Source organism: Chinchilla lanigera, unplaced genomic scaffold (assembly GCF_000276665.1).
Source record: "Chinchilla lanigera isolate Chin_1 unplaced genomic scaffold, ChiLan1.0 scaffold00035, whole genome shotgun sequence".
Lineage (NCBI taxonomy): Eukaryota > Metazoa > Chordata > Mammalia > Rodentia > Chinchillidae > Chinchilla > Chinchilla lanigera.
Genome location: NW_004955436.1, coordinates 6,895,017 through 6,917,758, shown reverse-complemented (window position 1 = coordinate 6,917,758; position 22,742 = coordinate 6,895,017). Strand labels below are relative to the sequence as shown.

The following is a 22,742-nucleotide window of genomic DNA, read 5'->3' as shown; positions in this document are numbered from 1 at the left end:
TGGTTTAGATCTGAGATGTCCCCCAAACTCTCATAAATTCAAAGGTGGGACTTTGGGAAGCCGATTGGATCCCCGGGTGCTATATCATCAGTGATGAATGCAGTAGCTGGATGCGCTGTTAGAAGGAGTAGCCTAGGGGAAAGAGGTAGGTCACCGGGGGGCGTGGCTTGAATGCATATACCTTCCTAGCCTTCCCTTCCCTCTCTGCTTCTTTGTTGCAGTGATGTGAGCAGCTTTTCCTCTGATGGGCTCTTCTACTGTGCAGTTTCTCCTCTGCAGCTGGAAGGCCATGAACGGACTGAGACTTCTAGAGCTGTGGACCAGAATGAGCTTCTCCTCCTTCAAGTTGCAGGTATCTGGTGTTTTGTCCTAGTGAGGACACAGTGACTGAGATAAGTCTCTCAAATTTGCTTTAACCTGGGCATGTGTCAGGTGCAGTGTGATTTGCAGAGGAAAATCCAGTGAAGACCCAACAGACTCCACCTTAGTTCAGTAAAGCCCTTTCCCATCCAAAGTGCTTTTCTTTCAGTGAGTAGGACATGAAAGAAGAGAGAAATTAAGGGCTCTCTGGCATAGTTCTAGCTCTTCCACCATGCCATGTGGCTGCCCACTCCTTCTAGCAGGTGCTGTTTCTGATTCCTCCTCCTCCCCCTGACTCCAAAACAGACCTGCTGCAGCACTTGTGCTACTGTAGCAGTCAAGGTCAGAGCAGAAGGGACAGGGATTTCATGCACTTAGAATGTAGAGCAACCCCTATGCTCTTGTTTCTGTGTAACTGGGAGAACAAGATGGCGGACCTGGCATTCCTTTCCATTGTGTGTGTGGTGGGGGTGTGTGTGGAATGAGCTGGAGGGTGGAGTGAGGGCAAGGAAGGGGTGGAGGAAGGAGACTCAGGGAGGAGGAGAAGGGGCTGGGAAATAAGCCCAGTGCTGGTATCTGGGGAAAGGAGAACCAATACCTCTTTTGTTGTCAGGAAAACCCTGGGTACAAAGGGTGAGTTTGAGTTTCACTTCAGGTCAGTTGAGGGCATTGTGAAAAGGCAGTTTTCAGACAGAAAGCTTAACTGACTGACTCTGAGGTAATTAAATCACTACATTAGGCTGCTGACCATGAAAGCAGAAAAACACAAGCACACAAAAAGAAGAAAACAAAAACCTTACATTTGTATCTAATTATATAATTAAAATATTTACTGTTCCATGTAATAATTATGTGGCTCACATTTGATTATGCTGGAGTTCTCCTAATTGGTTAAAAGTTTTACCCATTCTTCTTGTGGGACCAAATTTGGTTTCATTTAGTCATTTTTCATTCAGGCATCTAAGACTTCCATGCCATCTGACTTTGTTTTATTCTAGCTGGGGTTTTGGCAACTTCTGTGTAATTTTCAATCTTATTTACTCTCTTTAGTGATGTCTATAATTACAGGCAGTTACCTGAGAAAAGGATTATTTCTTCGTCCTCCATTTATTTTCCTAATGTAAATTTTGTTTTGCAGACTCCACAGTACGTGGTAGACATGGTACCAGAACTGCCCTTCTGCAGTGTGCCCCAAACGTCTCCCACAGAGCATTTTGTGGTGACTGCCTCCGTTTTCCTCCTCCCATCTCACTTGTTTCCTGCAGCTGGATGATTTGATTATTCAAGGACTGATTAATCATATTGCAAATTACCCAAGCACCTTGTTTCTTTTCCTCCCTACTTCCTACCTCTTTTTAATTTTTTACAATCTATTTGTCTTTTGACATTTTACAGATTAACCCCAAGAGCCATCAGAATAAGGCTTAGAAAAGAAAAATGGTAGAGGGAAAAACAGTTATGTTGCTCTACTTAATAGTGGTAGAAGAAAGTACATGTTTAGGATTAAAACTTAGATTTTTACCTTTAGCTGTGAAATTCCATTACTTATTTTCTTTTGCTTCTCCAAAACCACAATTTGGTGAGGGAAAGTGGCTTTACAACGATACACAGAGAATTCCTAATAATTGGCAGGCCGAAGGCAAGGACCGCTCACTCTACATGAACATTTGGTATTATTGATGATTTCTGATGGCGCATGCAGAGGGTATGGAGCCCGCCATCTGAGAATGCAATGTACTGGTCATATCCAAGCCCTTTCTCTTGGGGGGCAGCATTGTACCACTTCCGGTGGGCAAAATGCCTTTGTCCAATCAGAGAGCTCAGACTTAGAGGCGGGCGATTTGCCGCTCACTGAGTCCCAGGTGTGAAGTGAGCACCAGGTTGGGAAGATGTGAGGCTCAAGATGGAGCCACCTGAGTGCAAGCAGTTGAAGAATTTGTCCTAAGAAACACCTGCCGTTCACCTTGCCTCCGCCCTCCCCTACAGACAAGATCCCCAGTCACTTTCAAGGTAAGAATAAGCTGATAAGCTCTTATGTTTTCCTCCTCCAACACACTCATGAGAAAATGTGACGGTGACTGTTCTCAACCAGAATCAGCTTTGCCCCTGGGTACACGTGGCAATATCTGGAAACACCTTTGGTGTTAGAACTGAAATCTCTGCTGGCATCAACTGAGTGGAGCCCAGCAATGCCGCTAATGTCCTGTAATGTGGAGGACAGACCTGTGCAACAGAGGATTACTCAGGCCCCACTGTCACAGCATCCAAGTTAGAATTCTTGAGAGGAGGCCTCTACTTCTCCAAGGTAACAGAGGCATTTTTTAAAAAATGCTTTTCTACAGATGCCCCTCAACCCATCTGCGAGTGTGGTCACGAGAAGAGAGCTAAGCAGGAGTCCTAAGAAATTCGTGGGTGATGTTGTGACAATGTCTTCATACTCAGCCAAGTCAGGGAGCGGTTCCGTTCACCCAGATGCTCCCCGGAAAGCCCAGCAGAGACAGCTGGCCCAAGGGTGAAATGCTTGGGACCAGATTTCAGATTGTGGAGTTTTTGAATTCTGGAATACTTGCCTAGACTTTCCCCACTGAGCATACCTAGTCTGAAAACTCAAAATCTGTTTTGGAGAATTTTGAATTAGGTGGCTGAACATATACAGAGATATTTGTTCAGCATATTATGTATAAAGTGGGCTCAGTTTTACACATACATGATAGAAATATTTGAAATATCGCCAAATATCCCGGGAAGAGCACTCAGTATTATGTGTATTTTTCCTAAGACAAATGTATACACAACCAATGTGGATGAAACAGTGGTCCCTGGCTTTCCTTGCTCGTCATAACACATTATGACCAACTGGACGGCTGGAGACAGTAGCAAGCTCTCCTCTTGGGCTCGCAGACCGAAAGCTGAAAGGCAAAGTGTCATCAGGGCTCCACTCCCCTGTGGTGTGTGTGGGGGGGTGCTCCGTCTTTCTTTTCTTGGCTTCCGGTCCAGGCTGGCAGCTCCCCCATCTCCACCTGTGTCCACATCACCTCCTCTGTCCCTCTCTGTGTCCTTGTCTCTTAGAGGACAAGTGTCACCGAAATTCAGACCAGCTCTAAATCCAGGATGAGCTGTTCTTGAGATTATAGATTACATCTAAAAGGACCCTTGACCACAGAAGGTTAATTCACAGGCTCTGGGGCTTGGGGGGCAGACAGATTTTTGGAGCTGTTTCAAGGTGTCATCACCTTTCTGTAAACACAGTCAGCTGTGTGACCTTGCAGCCGCACAGCTGGGTGACTGGTTGGACTGGGTCCCCCGATGAGTATTTCCGGGGGTAAGGACTGGAGAAGAGGAAGCACAATGGGCAGGGAACCCACAGCAGAAGAGCCCAAGGGGCCAGCATCCCCGCAGGCTCGGAGTCGCTGTGCACAGGCTGTGAGGTGGGATCAAGACAAGGGGAGGGCAACACCTTTGAGATGAGGTGCTGCGGCCCCGAGCTGCTCCTTCTCCTTTGACCTTTTGCTTGGTAGCTGTGATGAGTGAGTCCACAGCTCCTGCAGGAAAGAGCCCTGAGGAGGGAGACGCTGTCTGTCAGAGCCACTGTCCCCACCGCATTTCCACCCATATCATCTGCACCCTCAGCTGCTTGTGTCATTGAAAGCAGCTGTGTCTGGGGCCATGGCTGATGGCATTTCAGCCACCTGGCCATGGCTGCCTCAGTGCAGTGCTCCTGGAGGAGTGTGATGGTGTGATGTACCCTGTGCCAGGGTGCCCTGCCTCATCTCCGCTGCCTGCCCTTGGTAGTCTGCCCTCGGCCCCTCAGCTGGGCCTTCGATCCTCTCAGGAGCGGCCCAGGCTCACCGGTGAGCAGCCGCGGGGCTGACCTTGCCGCTGGGCCCAGAGGCTCCTCCCAGCCAAGGACAGCAAAGGGGCTGGCTCTGGGCTGCCTGGTGCAGCAGCCCCTGCCTTGCTCTACGGACCTCTGTGTGCAGAGGATAAGTCAGTGCTGCTTTCACACCAACTTTACGAGCTGCAGGCCTGCACACACCCTGCTCGGACATGGTGGAGACAGCGAGGTATCTTGTTGCATTTTTAACCCCGTTTTATTCCCCATGCCGAAAAAGATAAGCCTTTTTGTGGGAAAGCAGCTGCTTTGGATCAGATTCGGGGCAGTAAATTTAGAGACAAACGGAGCGTGGGGGAAGCAGTGACAGTGAAGATGAAGCGCCACAGTCAGATCAGCTTCGTCTTTCACTTACGCCGATTTCATGTTCCTTCACGATTCAACATTTTCACCACCTCATTCGATGATTGACAAAAGACTCTTTAGTCATTGTCACATAAATTGTGCTGCTTTGGAAATATTTATGTGTTTTTTGGTTGGAAACAAACTTTTTAATGAGCTCTTCCTGAGAACTAATTTTCATTCATTCATTCATTCATTCCATCCTGATTTACTGAGAGTATTTTTGAGACTATAGCTTTGCATCCACAGTGGAGCTCTGTGTTCTTTTACTTACCTTTGTTGTATACTGATCACCAGATCAGAGAGTTTTATAATAGTAGCCTCAAGCGCGAAACAGAAAAAGTTCACGAGGCTAGCCTGTTACCCTTAATCATTTTTCCTTTAACTATTTCTGTGTATTCCCGCGGGCTTCTTTTTCCCTAAGATTCCATCTCTTCTCTGTCTTTATTCCCCTTCCGTATGGAGAACTTTCTTCATCCATTCTTTGCTAGCAATGTTCCCAGTCTTCCTCTGTCCCTGCCCTTATTTCCCTGTGTTAACGAAGGATTAATTTGCTGTACATCGAATGTGCAACTGACAATTTTTCCTTTAGAGTTTCAAAGATACTGTATCCCATCCTTCCATTCTCTCTGGTTGTAGGTGAGAAATCAGTTGGGGCACTTTCAAAACTTTTGTTTGTCTTCAGGTTTCCGAAGTTTAGTTAATACGTGTCTCCGTGGGGACTTCATTGGGTTTAATCTACCGGCTTCTGGTAGCCTCCAGACTATGAGTTTATGTCTTTCTACAAATCTAGCAATTTTCAGTCGGAATTTATTTGAATATTTTTTCTTTCATCTCATGTGCGGGATGCAGTAACATAAAGACGTACCGCTTTCTCTCTGTGCCACTGGTCTTAAGACTTCATTTTCTCTGCACTGTGCAGTCTGGGTAAATGATATTAATTTCTCCTTGAGGTCACTGATTTTAGGGTCTGTCCTCTCCACTCTAGTATGAACCCATCCAGTTAGGGTTTTTTTTAAACTGTTATTTCCATTTTTGTCATTTCTATTTCTTGTGCAGTTTCCCACATTTTTTATTTGTTTAACAGAATTTTTGATTGTTTGTTGAATCATCTTTATGATGATTCCTTTAAAATCCTTGTCAGATAATTTGAACATCTGATTCATCCCAGTGTGGGTACCTGTTGATTATCTTTTCTTGTTGTTTTCTTAGTTCTTACGCTGATCAATGACATTTTATATGTATTATGTTGTATATAAAATCATGTATATTTGTATCATGGAAATTTGGACAGCTTGAACCTCTGGATCCTGTTTAGCCCTCTTTCTCTAGCAGATGGTCTTCCTGTCGAGGCACGGCTTGGTGCTGGGTGAATGAATGAATGAATGTGTGTATTGAATTTCATGCTGGGGCCGGTGAGCAGCACCCCAGCAAAAGTGGAGCCCTTCTTCGTGGCACCAAAGGGACATGGCATCAGCTTCCATTCTGCCCACTGACTCTTCCCCAGAGAAAGTAGGATATGGCCTTGTTGTTTCTGAGTTGAGCTCTCCTGGGCTTTGTGGACACCAGAGGGTGGGGATAGAAGCTCACCTTCACTTGGAAGCTCATGCCCACCGATGGAAGTGGAGGCCGGGAGCCAGAGTGGGAGCCAGCCTTGCTTCGCACTAACCACCTCATTCTGCCTCATTGGAACCTGAGGAGGAATGGAAGACTGGCTCACTACTCAGTGTTACCGTCATTCACGGAGGGGTTAAAATTCATTCATTCACTTACTGAGGTGGAACGCATGAAACACTTGTTAGGTTTCCAGACATTATAGAGGTGCGTAAGTTCTGGAAGGAACATGGCCAAATTTGGATGTCTTCTTTCATAGACCTCACAGTCCATTGAGGGAGACAGACATAAAAGAAAGAAATTTCAAATAAACACTTAAATCAAGTAGACTGTCTAGATGGTCTACAGAGGAATCATTTCTGTAGGGAAGTCTCCCTGGAGCAAGTGATGTTTTAATGAAATTTTGAGTGAGTAAGGGCTGTCTGCATGAAGGGTGTTCCGGGGAGGATAGAAGGCCAGTGTAAAGGCAGTGGATTGGGAAGGCCTTGGCATCAGAGCATTACTCCCAAAGAGTAATAGGGTGTATCATAAGACAGAGAAGAGAATGAATGAAGGTAATGCTAATGGTACAGTTTGTTTAACCTCAAATATTTCCAAATATTATTGTTTCAACATGTGATCAGCATGAACATTAATAAGATACTTCACATTCTTGATCTACAGTAAATGTTTAAATTATTTTTATACTTTCATCATTTTCAGTTTGGACCAACTACACTGGAAGTGTCCAATAGCCGTGCGGCCAAGGGCTACCACATTGGACAGCAAGGTTCTGGAGTATGAGAGATGAGGGCAGAAGGGCTAGAATACTAATTTCTATTGCATCAAAGTGGTTGGAGATGAGACAGACTGAGAACAAAGACACTTAGACGGGGCAGTTGGGATATGCCAGGTGAGAGACAATGAGCTAAGATGAAGAGAAGAGAATAATTTGGAGGAATATTTCAAAGAAGGAAGAATATAAGTCAATAGAATCTGGAACCTGATTTGTTGTGGTCATGGCTGAAGGTTCTGGTAAGAAGCATATCCCTAATTGTTACTGGGGATATCACAGCAAGACCAGGGTGGGGAGACAAAGATGTTTGTTTTAGACAAATTGAGACCTACGTACTGTTAATTAATAAAGCTTCCAGCAAAAAGAGATAATAATCACTGCCCATCCATAGGGTCAGCTCAGTGGGGGCCAAGAAGATGCCTGTGTACTAGGTCACTTCTCCACATTGTCTTGATTTAGTACCAACTACCTAAAAGATCTGGAATAAAAATGTCATCTTCATGAAACCACTGCAGCACTGAATAGAGCACATGGAAAACAACCTTGGGAGAAACTATGCAATCTGGATAGATGTTCACGTAACGGACAGCAGTTTGTAGAGGCAACAAGCGGGACAACAAGTGGGCAACAACCTTGCTTCCTGAAGTGTTTTCCCACTCAAGAATCGAAGGCTGATGAGAAGGAAGAGGTTATACAGTTAGCAGGGCAGGCTCTGTGTGGCGGTTCTCTTCAGTTTTCCAGCATTGTTATGGTTTATGTCTAAATGTCCCCCTAAAGCCTTGTGTGGTCCTGGGCAGATTGAATCGTGTAGTGCTACAGTGGACTTGCTCTTGGGAGACACGGCCTGGTCAGGAGAGGTGGGAACTGGGGAGGGGCTTGGAAGGCTTTATCTCCCCTACCAGCTCCTCCCTTTGCTATCTCTGCTTTCCCCTCACTGGCAGGAGCCGCATCTCCTCTATGGCGCCCCTCCACCATACTGTCCTGCTTTGGAGCCATAAACTGAAACCTCTACGAACCGGAAGCCAGTATAGACCTCTCCTTCTTTAATTTGTGGGTGTTGGAATTGTGTCTCATGGATGCAAAAGTAACTAAGACAAGCACCTTTGCTGCACCGCCTACTGCACTGTTCATTCATGGCTTTGTTTGTACTTAGCTTCAGCACCCTGGCTGAGCTCAGCAGACACAGACCTAGGGAAAACCCTAGGGCACTGGTTTTGAGGAGAAAAGATGAGATTCTGAACGAGTTCCATTAGAATCCAGGAGCTTGTAGCGGGCGGGAGCTGGGAGACAGCAATAGTGCAGCTTCAGAGGACCCTCGCTACCATCAAACTCACACCAAGGCCCCCACTCCTCATTCACACGAGGCTATGTGGGGGTGGCTCACCATCTGCTGGGGCACTGAGCTTGAGGACCATCTGTGCGGCCACTGCCCAAGAGGATGTGGCTGCACACTGGCCTGAGGATCATACTGGTTTGGTCAGTAAAGGCAGGCAATGGTCTTCAGGTTCCGAGGTGTCGCTCCCCGGATGAAAAGTCTTGGGGAGATAAAAAGTGAAGAGATGTGGAAGGGAGGTTGGGTTTTGGAGAATGGATGGACCCTGGGTGGACAGAGAGTTCTGCTAGAACAGCAGAGCACTTCCCGGGAGCTGAAGGGTGTTGGCAGGGGATGGTTTATGTGGCACCTAATTTCATTGATCATCACACAGGAAAACGGGGAAGCTTCCCTAAGCAGAGGGAAGCAGAGCAGAGCTGGAAGCTGTAGGAAAGCTAGAAAGTAGGGCCAGCTATCGGAAGATCCAATTAGAGAGTTACAACTGTTCCCGGGGAGAAAGCAAGCTCTCACCTCTTGGACAGTTGTAGTGAGGTGACCCTGGGGGGGTCACTGAACCAATCTGGCACCTAATTTCTTTACTTGTAAAAGATGAGTCAAAATACTGGACTGCAGGGCAGGTTAACTGGGATAACGTGTGTAAAGGGCCTGGTACGTTGAGGCAACTCTCCTGCTCCTGCGCGTCTTCTTTCTCCACCTTTGTGAGCGACCATCTCAGTACCAGGACTCTCACTGTTGTGACAATTCGAATTCTTAGTTTTAAATAGTGCAGTTTCCAGCTTGGTCAGAAGCTCAGTAGTAGGGGCTGGGGATTTAGCTCAGCAGCACAGTGCCTGCCTGGCAAGCGCAAGGTCGTGAGTTCAATTCCTGGTACTGGAAAAAACCCCCCCCAAAAAAGAAAAGAAACTCAGTAGTGTAATATGTATGGGGACCCTCTGTTGACAACTGGAATAACTGAAGATACCTCCTTAGTCCAGATTTTTGGGCCCCAATCCTTGGAGTTACTCACGATTCTAACTCTGTTTCTTAAAACGCCCGTCTGCTATAATCTTATCTTGTTTTTCTCTTCGGAATGCACTCAGAGTCTGACTGCTTTTCATCATTTTCCTGCTAACACTTAGCAAGGGGCACTGTCGTCTATGAAGCGGACCACTGCTGGAGGTTCCTGACTGGCCTCTGTTTCCTCCTTTCTCTCCCCAGCCCATCCATAGCAATGAGAGGTGCTTGCTTAAACCTTTCAAATATTGTTATTATGCTGCCTCCACACCCTTCTCCACTTCCCATCTCTCTCAGCATAAGGGTCAAAGTCCTTACAGTGGTATGCAAGTCCTCTGCAGTCTCCCCTTCTTGTTAATTCTCTGATTTCACCCTTCTTATTGCTGTCCTTAACCCCAGGTCAGCTCCAGTTGCTCTCGCCTTGTCTGGCCCAGACCTGTCTCCAGATGTTTGCGTTTTACTTCCTTTGTCTGGAAGGCTCCACTTTCCCCTTTCAAGTCTGGGCTCTAGTGGCACCTTCTCAGTGATGCTGTCCCTGACACCCCCAATATCCCAGCATGCCCCTCTGGATTCTTCTCTCAAAGTACTTGTCACTTTCTATCACCTTACATTAATTGACTCCTAAAGACTATCACAGAAGGTTATCAGTGTATTATGGGCCACCATAAAGAAAAAAATACCAAGTATAATTTGACTATTCAATTAAAAACCCATACATACTAATTTACATATGTTAGCATGTGAAAAAAATTAAAAATTAGTGAAACGCTATACCAGATTTTTGCTTATTTAATTTTTCCTTTTGTCTTTTTTTATTTTAAAGAAAATAGTACAAAAAAAAAGAACAATAGCAAAATACAGACAACAGAAAGCAAGGACATTAAAAATGATACAGGGTTTCAAACCAAATGATGGAGATTAACAGTGGTTGTTATATGACATAGTGTTATCTTCAACGAAGTTGCTCAGATAACCAGATATAAGAATAGAAGATTGATCAAACCACTGAAGGGAATAAGAAAAAAGTAATTTAAAAGAACATTAGAGACAATACATAGTGTCACTAGGCAGGATTGTAGGAACATATGCGTTTCATGATGCAGTTCACTATGAACTCACTTTGTAGCCCAGGCTGGCCTTGAACTCATAACTATCCTCCTACCTCAGCATCCTGAGGGCTAGGATTACAGGGGTGCACATCACTCCCAGCTCATTTAATTTTTTCAATGTCTATTTTTGCTTCAAAAACCCAGAAGAGCAAAGGTTTTGATCTCTTTGTTTACGGTCCAAAACAGGGACTAGAATTTAGCAGGTACTCCATGCTAGTAACTGAATGAATGTGTAAGACATGGATCCTACCAAAAAGTAGCTGTGATGATAAGACACAAATATTTAAAAATGGGCATCGTATAATGAGGGCCAGTTTGGTTGCAGTGTGTTAAGCTTGGTTTAGCAAAGCCTCAGAGGAAAGGTACATGGTATTCTTCCTAAGGCTTCTATTTTAATTACAAACACATGGTGGGACTAAATCTGAGAGGTGTTAATAGAAAGCAACAAGACCTACTTCCATTCTTGCTTCCCAGGACCAGAGGGTATTTAAGAAGGAAACGGGTGGGGTGCGGGAGCAGGCTTCTGGCTTTTGCCCTCCACTATGTACCATAAACTTTTTCTTTCTTTCTCATGAGCCTGCACTTGACCTCTCGTTCCCCTCTTTCCCTTGGATCTCTGTAACAGCTCTGAGGCAAGGGCCTCTAATCATCTCTAGCATGTGACAACATTTGGTTCAGATTCCCTTATCATCCTCCCGTTTCTTCTCTCCCTTTCACCCCACCTCCACCCAAGGAGCCCTGGTAGGGACCTTGGGATCAGCGACACGCCCAGTACGCCTTCCAACACTTCGCGCAGAAAATCTCTTGGAGATGTGATTGCGGGACCCTAGACCTGGAAAATACCTGTCCCTGGGACCAGATGTCTGTGACAGGAGTTCATTCCAAGGACATGGCTTGCTCTCTGGCATGTATTTTACTACTAGCAAGAAATTTAATATTCAGTTATAAACTTTTCTAAAGCTTAATATAAATGCAGCTACTCTCAATTTATTTTCATTTGGAATTTATCAATCAGTTTATTTAAATAATTTGAGAATTCCAGTTTGGTTTCTCTTGATGGTTATGCATAAAAGGAGGTTTCAGTTAGATTTTTGGAGAGTGGACTTTTGACTTTGAAAAATGTATGGATAGCATTATAGTAATTTTTAAATATGTTGCACATTGTTTTTTTATTATATACAAGCAGTATGAATTTTTATTATATACAAGCACTATGAAATTGAGTTAATGCTAATGTGCATTTTTATATATCCCATTGCAATTATCACCTTGTTAGTGTTCAGGGTAACAGCTTCACCTAAAATGAAACATTAAACATGGCTTCTAATTGACACTTAGAAAACTAAACCTGCTGAAGATGTTGCTTTTTATAATCAGAATTAATTTCAGATTTGTATACTCTGACTATGCAAACACTTTTAAATATGCTTCATTAGTGTGTGGGAAGAAAAACTGAAATTTTTGTTTCTCTCTCTCTGTTGACTTGTAAGAACTAATTTTACGATTCTTTGAAAAAGTGCCCTTCTCTGAAAGCTAAGCTATTTTCTAAAGCTCCATTTAATCCATAGTCACCGATTCACTGATCCATGGTCCCTAATCAAAAGCAAGTGTTAGAATAATTCCTCACATGTAAATGTGAGTTTTCCTTGTGCTAACCCAGTTTTCTAAATGTAATGAGAAAATAAAACACAATTCTCAGAGAATTTTTAAAAGTTTAATCTTCCATTTTTATTAAATTATTGTGAGGCAGTCATCCTTTTTAATATTAGTTGTGTTCCCTTGTATGAATGTTTTATTTCCTTCAATTGATTTTCTATTCTTAGAACATATCATATAACAAATTATAATTGGTAAATATGTTTAGTTTTTCAATAACATAACTATAAACAATTAGTAGTTTTTGTTCTCCATAATTTTTGTAACATTTTATTGAGTAATCAGAAAAACCTGACAAGTTCTGTAAAAAAAAATTTCAAGGTTTTGAAGACATTGACTAACATTTGGAAAGAAAATGCAATAATTTAAAAACTGGTTCTATGGTTTTTAACCTTAAATTTAATTAATAACTATGTAGTTTACTATGTAGGTTACTTAAATGTATAACTGATGAGTCTTATGTTTCTAAATTTTTGAGTAGCACCTTTAACCAACCACCAAATGCAGTTATATTTTAGTTATGTGTTTACATCTTAAAAACTCTTCAAATAATCTTTAATGTTTTAAGAGTTTTATTAGTTGGGTATTTTTGACATTCTGTGAAAAATTAGCCATTTCTAGTTATATAGCACTAATCTAGTCGTTTAAAAAGTGTTATTGAGATATAATTCATAGAATCACACAATATGTGGCCTTTTGTGATTGATTTCTTTCACCTTACATAAAATTTCCAAGGTTCATTCATGTTGTGTTCACCAATATTTAATCTCGTTCATCACCAAACAACATTCATTGTATGGACATATCATATTTTACTTAAGCATTCATCACTTGGTAGATATTTGTGCTATTTCCACCTTTTGGCTATTATCGGCAATACTATGCACATTTGTGTATAAGTTTTTGTGTAGACATATGTTTCTACTTCTTTTGGGAATAATCTCAGAAGTGAAATTCCTGGGTTAAAAGATAATTTTAATGGTAACTCAAATTTTGAAGAAATGCTAGCTGCCAAAAAGAGCAGCTACCAGTAGTATATAGTGGTTTCAGCTTCCTCTGCATATGCACTGACATTTATTATTCTGCCTTTTTGGTGATAGTCCTTCCAGTGATGTGTCATGGTGTATCACTGCACCTTTTGTTTGTATTTCCCTAATGGTCACTAAACTAATCTTGGACTAAACCAGAAAGGGATGGTTTTCCAAAAACAAACATGCATTTTTTAGAATTTTGAACTTTTTTCCAGAAAATACATATATTAAGTATGTTTATGTATATGCTATCGACCCTACTTAATTTTTAAAGTGTGGACATTGGCTTGATGGGTTAGGAGATCTTGTGGATATGTCAGTCTTTTTTCTTATAGTCCTCAGTCACAGAATACAAAACTGTTGGACTCTTAATATTTAGAGTAATTATTGTTGTTTAACCCTATGCCACTTCTTCACACATGTGGACTCCATTAATTCTCCCCACAGCCCTGAGGAATTATCATTATTATTTTGGAGTTGACAAAGTTACATAATTTGGTCAACATCGTATATCTAGGGAGAGTTGGAACAGACACTGAAGGCAAGTTTTGCATGACTCCAAAGCCTGTGTTAACCATCACTGCCCTCCTTTTTCTCTTAACTATTACTCTCAGTTGGAGGTAATGCAATACCTGGAGTGTTCTTTCAACTCCGATGTGATTATTGTTGAAGGAAATCTTTAAACAGTGTCCCATAGCATGATATTTCTTTCTAAAATTATTCAATTGATAGATAACTTGTGTATATTCTGGACCTAAGTCCATGCTAGGGTATCTGAAAGGAAATAATAGATATTGTTTATTGAACTATTACCATGCTCTTGATATTGTATTAGATTCTTGATACTCATTTAATATGTACATCAAGCACATCAAATCATCCTGAAGGCATTTATACTCTAGCTAAAGACATGAGATATATATTTCAATGCACAAAAATAACATAACAAAGAGACACAAATGAGAATTAATGCCACCATCATGCAGCATGAGATGAATTTCCAAATGAACTGTGTAAACAACCTGTGTGATGTGTTTGGAGGAGGGTGTGAGCTGGCCTGAGTCCAGTGAAATAACTGCCTTAGCTGAGTGTGGTGGAACACTCTGATAGTTCCAGCTACTTGAGAGTCTGAGGCACAAGGATCTCAAGATTGTGTCCAATCTGGGCAACATAGCTATCTCACAACAACAGCATGAACAACAACAACCACAGCCACAACAAAACAAACAAAATAAAAGGTCTATGTTCGTCTTTTTTGTATTGCTGTGATAAAATATTTGAGAAAAAAAATGTTACAGAAGAAAGATTTATTTTGAATTCTGATTCCAGAAGTTCAGTCCCTTGTCGACCAGCACCACTGCTTTAGGCCTGAAGGCAAGCAGAAACATCCAGGGGAAGGATGACTCTGGGACAAGCTGCTCACCTCATGGAGGCCAGGAAATGAGGGTGACAGGAAGCTTCTTTCTTCCCCTCTGCCTTTGTTCCTTCCAGGCTCCACACTATTGGTTGGTGCTGCCCACAGTCAGGGTGGCCTCCCTCGCCAATGTGCTGTCTCACGTGCCAGTGTGTCCAGAAAGCCCCCAGCCACATCCACATGTGCTTTACCAACTTTCTCGATTAACTGTCACACTGTCCTAGCAGTTTATCTTCATTTTCTCAGCCACTGAACAGGAGCTCTAGAAATGCCTCCAAGAAGTCATTTTCTAGTTTGATTGCAGGTAGAACCCCAGGAAGGTGGCACCATTTTACTACTCATGTAATCAGTTTTCTGTTACACAGCACTTTCATTTACATCGTCATTTACATTTCTTCACGTGATTGTTGCATCAACCATGTGAAAAAGCAAACCAAGTGGATGTTAGCTCCATTTTCTAGGTGAAGAGCTACTGCTCTGGGAGTTCAGTAGTTTGTTTCTAGTCACACACTAAAGGGCTGGGGTCTTCTGTGTTCCTACTACTGCCTTCTGTTCATCTCCAATGCCCCTGTTACAGAGAAAGAACTGGAACCTACAGTCATAGCCCACACTCTGTCCACTGCTAGAGTCATAATTTCCATATTAGCATAGAATGCTCTTTCAGAAATAAACAGCAGAAAGATTCTTTGTTTTATGGATGTGGAATTAGTTCTCAGGGTGGGAACTCGGGGAAGAAGTAAATAGATCGGTCACCAGTGGCAACCCTTGCGTCACCAGCCTCGAGGAGAATGTGGTCATCAGAGACTTTCCGTTCGAGCTGAGAGCAGCTGATACTGGCTGTGTTCCTTCAGAGAGAGTTTGCTGGTTAACCAGCAGCACAGAGCACGGATAAGTTATCAGTGTCCAGGCTGCCCGATGTGATCTATGCCTCCAAACATTTGCAGGAGGGACCAGTAGAAGTCATCCTCCCTTGCTTCAAGGCTACACTGCTTTTCCTGAACTCAGTCAGTAGGAGTGTTAAGACCTGACTGGTTCCTCTCTAATCCTATATCAGGGTTGGGATTCCTGGGGATGCTGGTGGAACCTCAGGGTGGCGCAGAGGTCAAAAACAACAACAACAACAACAACAACAACAACCCAAAACAAAACAAAACAAAGGCTGTCAACTCGGAGAAAGCAGGGAATGCACAGGACTCATCCTTTCTCATGACTGCCTGAGAGGGATGTGTCTCTGTGCATGCATCAGTCCTTCCCAGAGCAGTCCCCATGGCCTGCTGTGATGGAATGCAGCATGTCCTAAGGGGCCAGCACTCGGGGTGAGGTGTCACACTTGCCTGGCTGTGTGCTGAGTACAACTTTCTTCACCCTCATCCTTGGGGCTTCAACTAACTCCTCTAGGAAACAGTTTGCATCAGCAGGAAGATCTGGGGATATACTGGTGGTTGAAGTAACTGTCCAAGCTTGAGTCAATAGAAAATGTTGTTCTCTTTTTAAGTTTTCTTTAGACATACATTAAGTTCATTTATCAAAAAGGGGATTGTCTGGCTTGGAAAAGCCAGAAGATGGTTTCATTCACAGTTCAGATTGACCAGGTCTTTCTTCCTGCAGGTTGTGGCCACAGAGACAGATTATCTGGAAAAGCAACAGATTTCAAGCCTTGGGGAAGTCACTAAGCTCTGGATCTTCCTCTCCTAATCTGTTAAGGGGGGCAGTAGGTCTGTCTCATCTGGCAGGGCTGTGTGAGACTAACTGGTTAGTTCGGGGCACCACTTGGAACAGTGCCTGGTTCAGCGTGAGTCCTCTGGTCATTTTAGCAACTCTGATAGCTAAAACTTGGCAGCATCCTGTATGTCCATCAGGAGATGAATGGATAAAGAAAATGTGGTATTTACATATGACAGAACACTACTCTGTCATAAAGTGGATACACTTGAGTTGTTTGTAGGAAAATGGGTGCCGCTTGAGACCATAATTCTTAAATGAAATAAATCAGATGCACAAGCTTAAATATCACATGGTTTCTCTTATATGAGAAGCCCACAGTATAAATAAATTAAAAAGAAAGAGAAAGGTAGATAATAAGAAACGAAAATAGATCTTTTGCAAAAGGAAAGGGGACCAAGAGATGCAGGGAGGAAGGAGGGCAGGGAGGGAAAAGGGTGGGAAAAGGCAGGGAGCCATGTGATGTACACGGACTGACTCTATGCAAAGTGTATAAATGTTGTATATGGCACACATGAACTAAAAAGCAATTTAAATACTGTTTTTATTTTTATATATTTAAAATATTTTCTCTAGTTCTTCATCACATTCTTATAACCATCCTAATACTTTATTTACATTTGCTTGAGTTTCCATTTAATTCCTGCCAAAAGATAAACTGAGGTTGAAAGCTTCTTGCAGGCAGAAGGGAGGATGGACATCAACTATATGAACAAGAACCTGGTTTTATGTGTAAAAGATATTTCTAAAAGTTGATTTCATGTGTTAGTGTCTTTTGCACCATTTGTTTATTTTATAATTAAAATTTACTGTAGCAGAAAATGTCCCCCCCAGCCAGTATACCTCAGTTCCTGTTAGTTGCCCAGGTAACAGTTCCTGTTACAGTTCCTGTTACTTCTCTTTCCTAGAAATGGCTGGTCACTGTGATGCACATTGTAAGAACCAATCAAAGACAGCCAAGTACTCTGCCTCTTACTTGCAAACCCCATAAAACAGATGTGCGCTGTCTTCTTACTTTTCTCTAACGGCAACTATCCTTCATTTAGACCCCTTAGCATCCTCTGGTAGCTGTTGGATAAGTTTTTCTTGTTCTTTTATCATTTTTAAGGTTTCTTTGAGTAATTTGTAGTGAGTTTCCATTTTGTCCTTGACTTCAGAAAACTGTTTTCACATTAGTCATTTCTGCTGTTTAAAATTCTATAAAAATGTTTTAATCTCTGACATTTTTGTTTGGCACCTTGCGTAGACTGTACCTTTGGTAAATTTGTTACAATGTTTTGGACCATTTTGATCAGCTTTTCCAATTATTCCTCCTGTCCACATTGGTTACTTCACATGTTAGTTCCACCATCCTTTGTGTTGTGTCCTCTTCAAACTCAGAAATGTCTTCAGCTCCTCTAATTGTTTGTGACAGCTCCACTGTCTAGTGTCTGCTTTCCTTTCCATTGATGCCCCTTGGATCTGCTTTGGGAGAGCTGGGAGTCTTTGGGGACACTTTACTGCCGTGTGTGTGTGTGTGTGTGTGTGTGTGTTTAATTTTGTTCTGAGGATTGAGGTCAAGTCGAATGAGGAGTTTGTTGCTGATATGAGGATCTCTTTAGTCCTTTTTGTCTTATCATATTTGGACATAATCTGAAAAAATATGTGGATTTTCAGATAAATTTTCACACATTTACCTCCTGCTGGAAATACTGACTTCCTGTTTTAAACTTACTAGCTGAGAGCTCTTGTGTTCTATCTGTATGATAACTTTTTTCTCAAATCATGTAGAATAGTAAGAACAGTCCTGTTGTATTAGTCACTTTCCTGTTGCTGTGACAAAATATCCAGCACTTGCAAGTCGAAGCAGAGGTTTACTTGCCTCACAGTTTCAGGGGGCTCAGTCCACAGCTGTCTGGGCCCAAGGCAGAAGTGGCATTGTGGAAGGGCTTGGGGAGGGAAAGCTGCCAGGAAGGAGCTGGGCCCCGAATACACCCTTCCAGGTCACACTCCCAGAGCCCTGCCTCTTTAGACTGGGCCCACCTCAGAAAACATGAGACTTTGTGGGGACATTTTAGATCTAAACTATAACACTTGCTTTAGTACAGAAGGAAGCTGTAACCTCAGAGTATGTGTAGCATGTATAGATTGATAATAGCTTTTTTGTAACTTTGCATGCAGAAGAATTTGCCAGGCAACCATATGAGCGACTGGACAAAAAAATCCACCAGGAATGGTGTACAAAGGAAATGACTAAAAGTTAAAATAAAATAACAACCAATTAAAATGAATTTTTAGTGCTGTAAATGGTAAAATGAACACTTAAAAAATACTGCTGATATATAACAAATTGGTTAACCTACGGAGAAATATATATATAGAACACATACATATATGCACATAGCTATAGATACATGTATGTCCCAAGAATACTGACCATAATTTCATTTCTAAGGAAATATTTAAGGAAATGATCAAAGTTTAACATACTAACATAGCAATAGTTATTACATCTAAATAATAGAAACAATTTAAACCAAAGTCCAAAAATGGGAAGCGATAGATTATGTTACAACTAATCTATTTGAGGTAATATTATATTTAATTATAATTTATTATTAATAAAAGAGGGCAAGGACCTATAAAAACAATCACGATAGACAGTTAAGAGAAAAAAGAACATAATTTTCCTGTGACATGCCATTTCCACTGTGTAAATATATGTACAGATAAAAGTTGGTTATATCTGGATATGGGAATCTGGGTTTCCATATCCCGATTCCCACATTCAAACCAATAAGAATTCTTTTTTCAGGCACTGAGCTCCACTTTACGAGAAAGAAATAAATCACAAGTAACTGAGTTAATGTGAAGAATTTGTTTAAAAGTGCACATCCCAGGGTAGCCTGTGGGGAGGGAGCTTATTCTTCTGTAGCTCTTAAAAGCAGCATGTTTAATGGTGACCTCGAGGGTGACATTCTGAGGCGCCTTTGAAATCAAGAATGGTTTTGCTCAGTGTGGTTTTAATACAAGACAAGCAAGTTGTCATCTGTGGCTTGAAAACTGGTGGTCCGTGCGTGGGAGATACACAAATCTAACGGAAGCAGAGGGGTCAGTTGATCAGCATACACTACATTCTCCTTTCACTCTGGTGATCAAGGATTTACTGTCTTGGGAAAGCGAGTTCTAGTCACGAGAAGATTTAAATTTTTAGTAGTATTGACTTCATTAGTGGACCCTACTTGGCCCCAAACATTCTCCCCCACAAGGAGCTTTACGTGTGGATAGTGAGAGGAAGGCAGTTTCAGGTGTCTCTAGGCAACTGAAAACATCAACTCAGGCCAACTGGAGGGACAGTTTTCAGCCGTCATGCACGGGGCAGCGAGGAAGGAGGCAGACCTCCAGTGTGGCGCACATGGCTGCGTCTTCCCCGTGTGCCTGTCCTTGGCAGAGCGTCCCGATGTTACCAGTGGAAGGCTGGCGTCTCTCCCGGAAGTGAAAGGCTCCTTTTCATACCCTGAGCTGCCATATGTTTTGAGCTGCTGTCGACCCTTTTCAGGTTTTGTGAAGTGGCCACAGGGCTGTCTACAGAGGAGCCTTGGGACCTGCTTCTCAAGACGTGGCTCTGTGGCCATTCTGGGTGCTTTAACAGCTTTACTTGTGATTAGGGATACATATTTCAACATGGCTTTGAATCAAATATGAACTCTGAATTGAAGACAAACTTTCAAGTCAGCTGCCAAAGACGTTTCCTTTCAAAGTGTGTCTGCAGTGTCAGCTCGATTCTGTGAGGCATGCTTTTGGGTCACATAGGCAGCGATGGTCAGGCTCTGCAGACCCGGGTGTTCTAAGAATCCCTCTTTTTCACTGCTGTCCTGATATCAATGACAGGGAGTTCCGAGCGACTCACTTGCTCCTGTACCTTCCCCAGCTTTTGGCTTCTGGCACTTCCTATAAATGCATTGGAGTGGATAAACCATTTTGGGTCTGTGCAACACTCCAAGTAAGTCAACAGTTGTTCTTGTAACTCAGCTCCTCTGGGAGAGGAGGTGCTTCCGGCTCCCCGAGTCCATGGCAAGCACTTTCCTACATGTGTGCTGAGCAGCGCGTCAGCTCCTGTGTGGAGGAGTGCGCCTGGGGAGAAATGACGAAGCCCTAGTTCGAGCTGGAGGAGGGATTCGGACCCTGGAATTACACAGTGGACCTCGTAGCTCTCTCTGAGCTTAGTAAGTCATTGGACAAGTGAATGAGTGAAAATGACATGACCAAAAAAAAGCCAAAAAACAATAAGTCAGTGCCTAGAGGGGCAATTTTCATAGTACGAATTGAATTTGAGAAAATTAAATCTGTGGAAGTGTTCAGCATGGAACTAGATTTTAGAGGAATGCAAGTACGGATTGTTATGACAGTGGAAGGAACAGTGGAAAGTCCTCTCTGGGATAGAAAATGCCCTTCTTATTGTGCAAAGGCCAAGTGTAGAGGTAAGTAGCTTAAACCAATTCTCTAAAAATTCACTCCACCATTTGTCCCAATGATGCTTTGTTTGGCTGTTTTGGTAATGAGATTAAACCCGGGGCTGTTCACAGAGCTACCCCTATGGCCCCTTCTACTTTTTGCTTTGAATCAGGGTCTCACTGAGTTTCTCAGGCTGTCCTTGAACTTGCCATCCTCCTGCCTCAGCCTTCTGAGTAGCTGGGATCACAGCTGGGATCACTCCCACACCTGGCTCACACTGCAGCTTTTCTTGATACACAGAATCAAACCAAACTGTTCCTGCCTTGTGTCCACTGAACGTTTTGTTGTCTTTTTTCTTTGGTTTATTTATCCTATAAATATTTATCAAGACTTTAATCTGTCCCAGACCCTGTGCTTAGTGCTGAGAATATAAAAAAGAGCATCCCTGACCCAAAGAGTCTCGGGGTCCAGGGAGCCCAAAGAAGTAGGCAATTAAAATGCAGGGTTCCTAAAGCACCCCTGTCACCCTTATTTATTTAGATGTCTTCTTCTCTTTATGTAGATGACTCAATTTGAATGATGGGAGCAGAACGTGTGTCTCATATATATTTGATTCTCTAGCATCTGGGACACATTTGACAGCTTAAATAGATGCATTTAAATTAAGTAAAAATCTACAAGTGATGGATCTAGTGGTATTTGCACTTATTATTTTTAAATAAAACTTTCGTATTTTTAAAAAATACTAAAAATATTTAATCCAAATTGATGCAGACTTGAATCTGAGGTATGTTGTTAAAATATTTTTATTCCAAAGAGAACAACATCAGTTCTTGTGTGAAATGCATCCTGTCTCCCCCCCGGCCCCCCAGAACTGGGGATTGAACCCAGGGCTTTTGCACGGAGCTACATCCCAGTTTTTAAAAAATAAAAAAAATTTTTAAATTTTGAGAGAGGATTTCACTTAGTCACTGAGTTGCCTGGGCTGGGCTCAAGCTTGTAACCCTCCTGCCTCAGCCTGCTGGAGTGCTGGTATTGCACGCATGTGCCACCACACCTTTTCTGAGACCCTGCTTCCTTCTCTCCAAAAGTAGAATGTAAACAAAACATAACTCACATATTTTCAAATAAAATTAGATCAGATCATGTCTAAAAATTGTAAACTATGAAGTGAGAAGAACTATCAGGGGTGAATCACAGAGTCAACTAATCAGATAGAAAAGAATCTATCAGACTCTGTATTCAGCAAGATCACACTTTTTCTGTTCATCCTCTCCTCCTGGGGAAGTGCCCTCCACCTGGCCCATGTGACTTTGCTGCCTCTGCCTCAGCAGGGAGCCTGTGGACTCCGTCTCCGGATGGAGGCACCCAGGCCCTGGTGTGGCCGGGGTGGTTAAAGGAGGCCTCCGGCTCCTGTGTAAGAAACCCCAGGCATGCTGGTCGCTGGTCTCCTGAGGCCTGGCTGTTTAGCTTCCCTGCAAGTCCACGAACTGCCCAAGATTTTTTTCTCTTTCTATTTTTACATATTCCTTTTTTTGCTTGAGTTATCCACAGCTTTTTCTTCACTACTACAATCAGTAGTTGACAAAAGTTCTCTACCAGGTTAATTTTAATTAACCTGCACTATTTATTGAGTTTTGATGTATTCATTCTGCACACATTTTGAAGATATAAGAGATATGGTTTTCTGAATTTTCAAATTTTTCACCTGGAGGACTTGCTTGTTCAAGCACCCTTAATCCTCTCATTTAGTAAACCCAGGGTGGAGCCTGTGAATTCCTACTTCTAAGCAGTTTCCAGGTGACAGTGACCTTGAGCCTGATGACTGGGGACCATAGTTGGAGAACCACTTGTCTCTGAGTTAGCAATGTTAGGTCTGCACCGGAAAGGAAATCCTGTCCAGTGAGGCTGGAGTGTTTAGGAGAGTCTGCCCACCAGGAGGAAAGAGACAGCAGACCAAACCCACAGTAGCTGTCCTCTTGTATGCCCTTCTCTGTCTATTGCTCACAGGCCGAGTGGAGGAGAGCTGGCAGGGAAATCCAGCAGTGAGCGTCAGCCTCCAGGGAC

At 42.7% G+C, this 22,742-nt stretch overlaps 1 long non-coding RNA gene across 1 annotated transcript in view; it reads left to right on the top strand.

Moving 5' to 3' along the window:
- Positions 1–10,036, top strand: part of LOC106149019 — a 27,448-nt gene extending 17,412 nt beyond the window's left edge. The window contains exons 4-6 of the long non-coding RNA XR_001234916.1: positions 222–352; positions 1,499–2,665; positions 6,911–10,036. This is a non-coding gene — a long non-coding RNA (uncharacterized LOC106149019). The remainder of the gene's footprint in view (positions 1–221; positions 353–1,498; positions 2,666–6,910) is intronic.
- Positions 10,037–22,742: the final 12,706 nt, after the last annotated feature.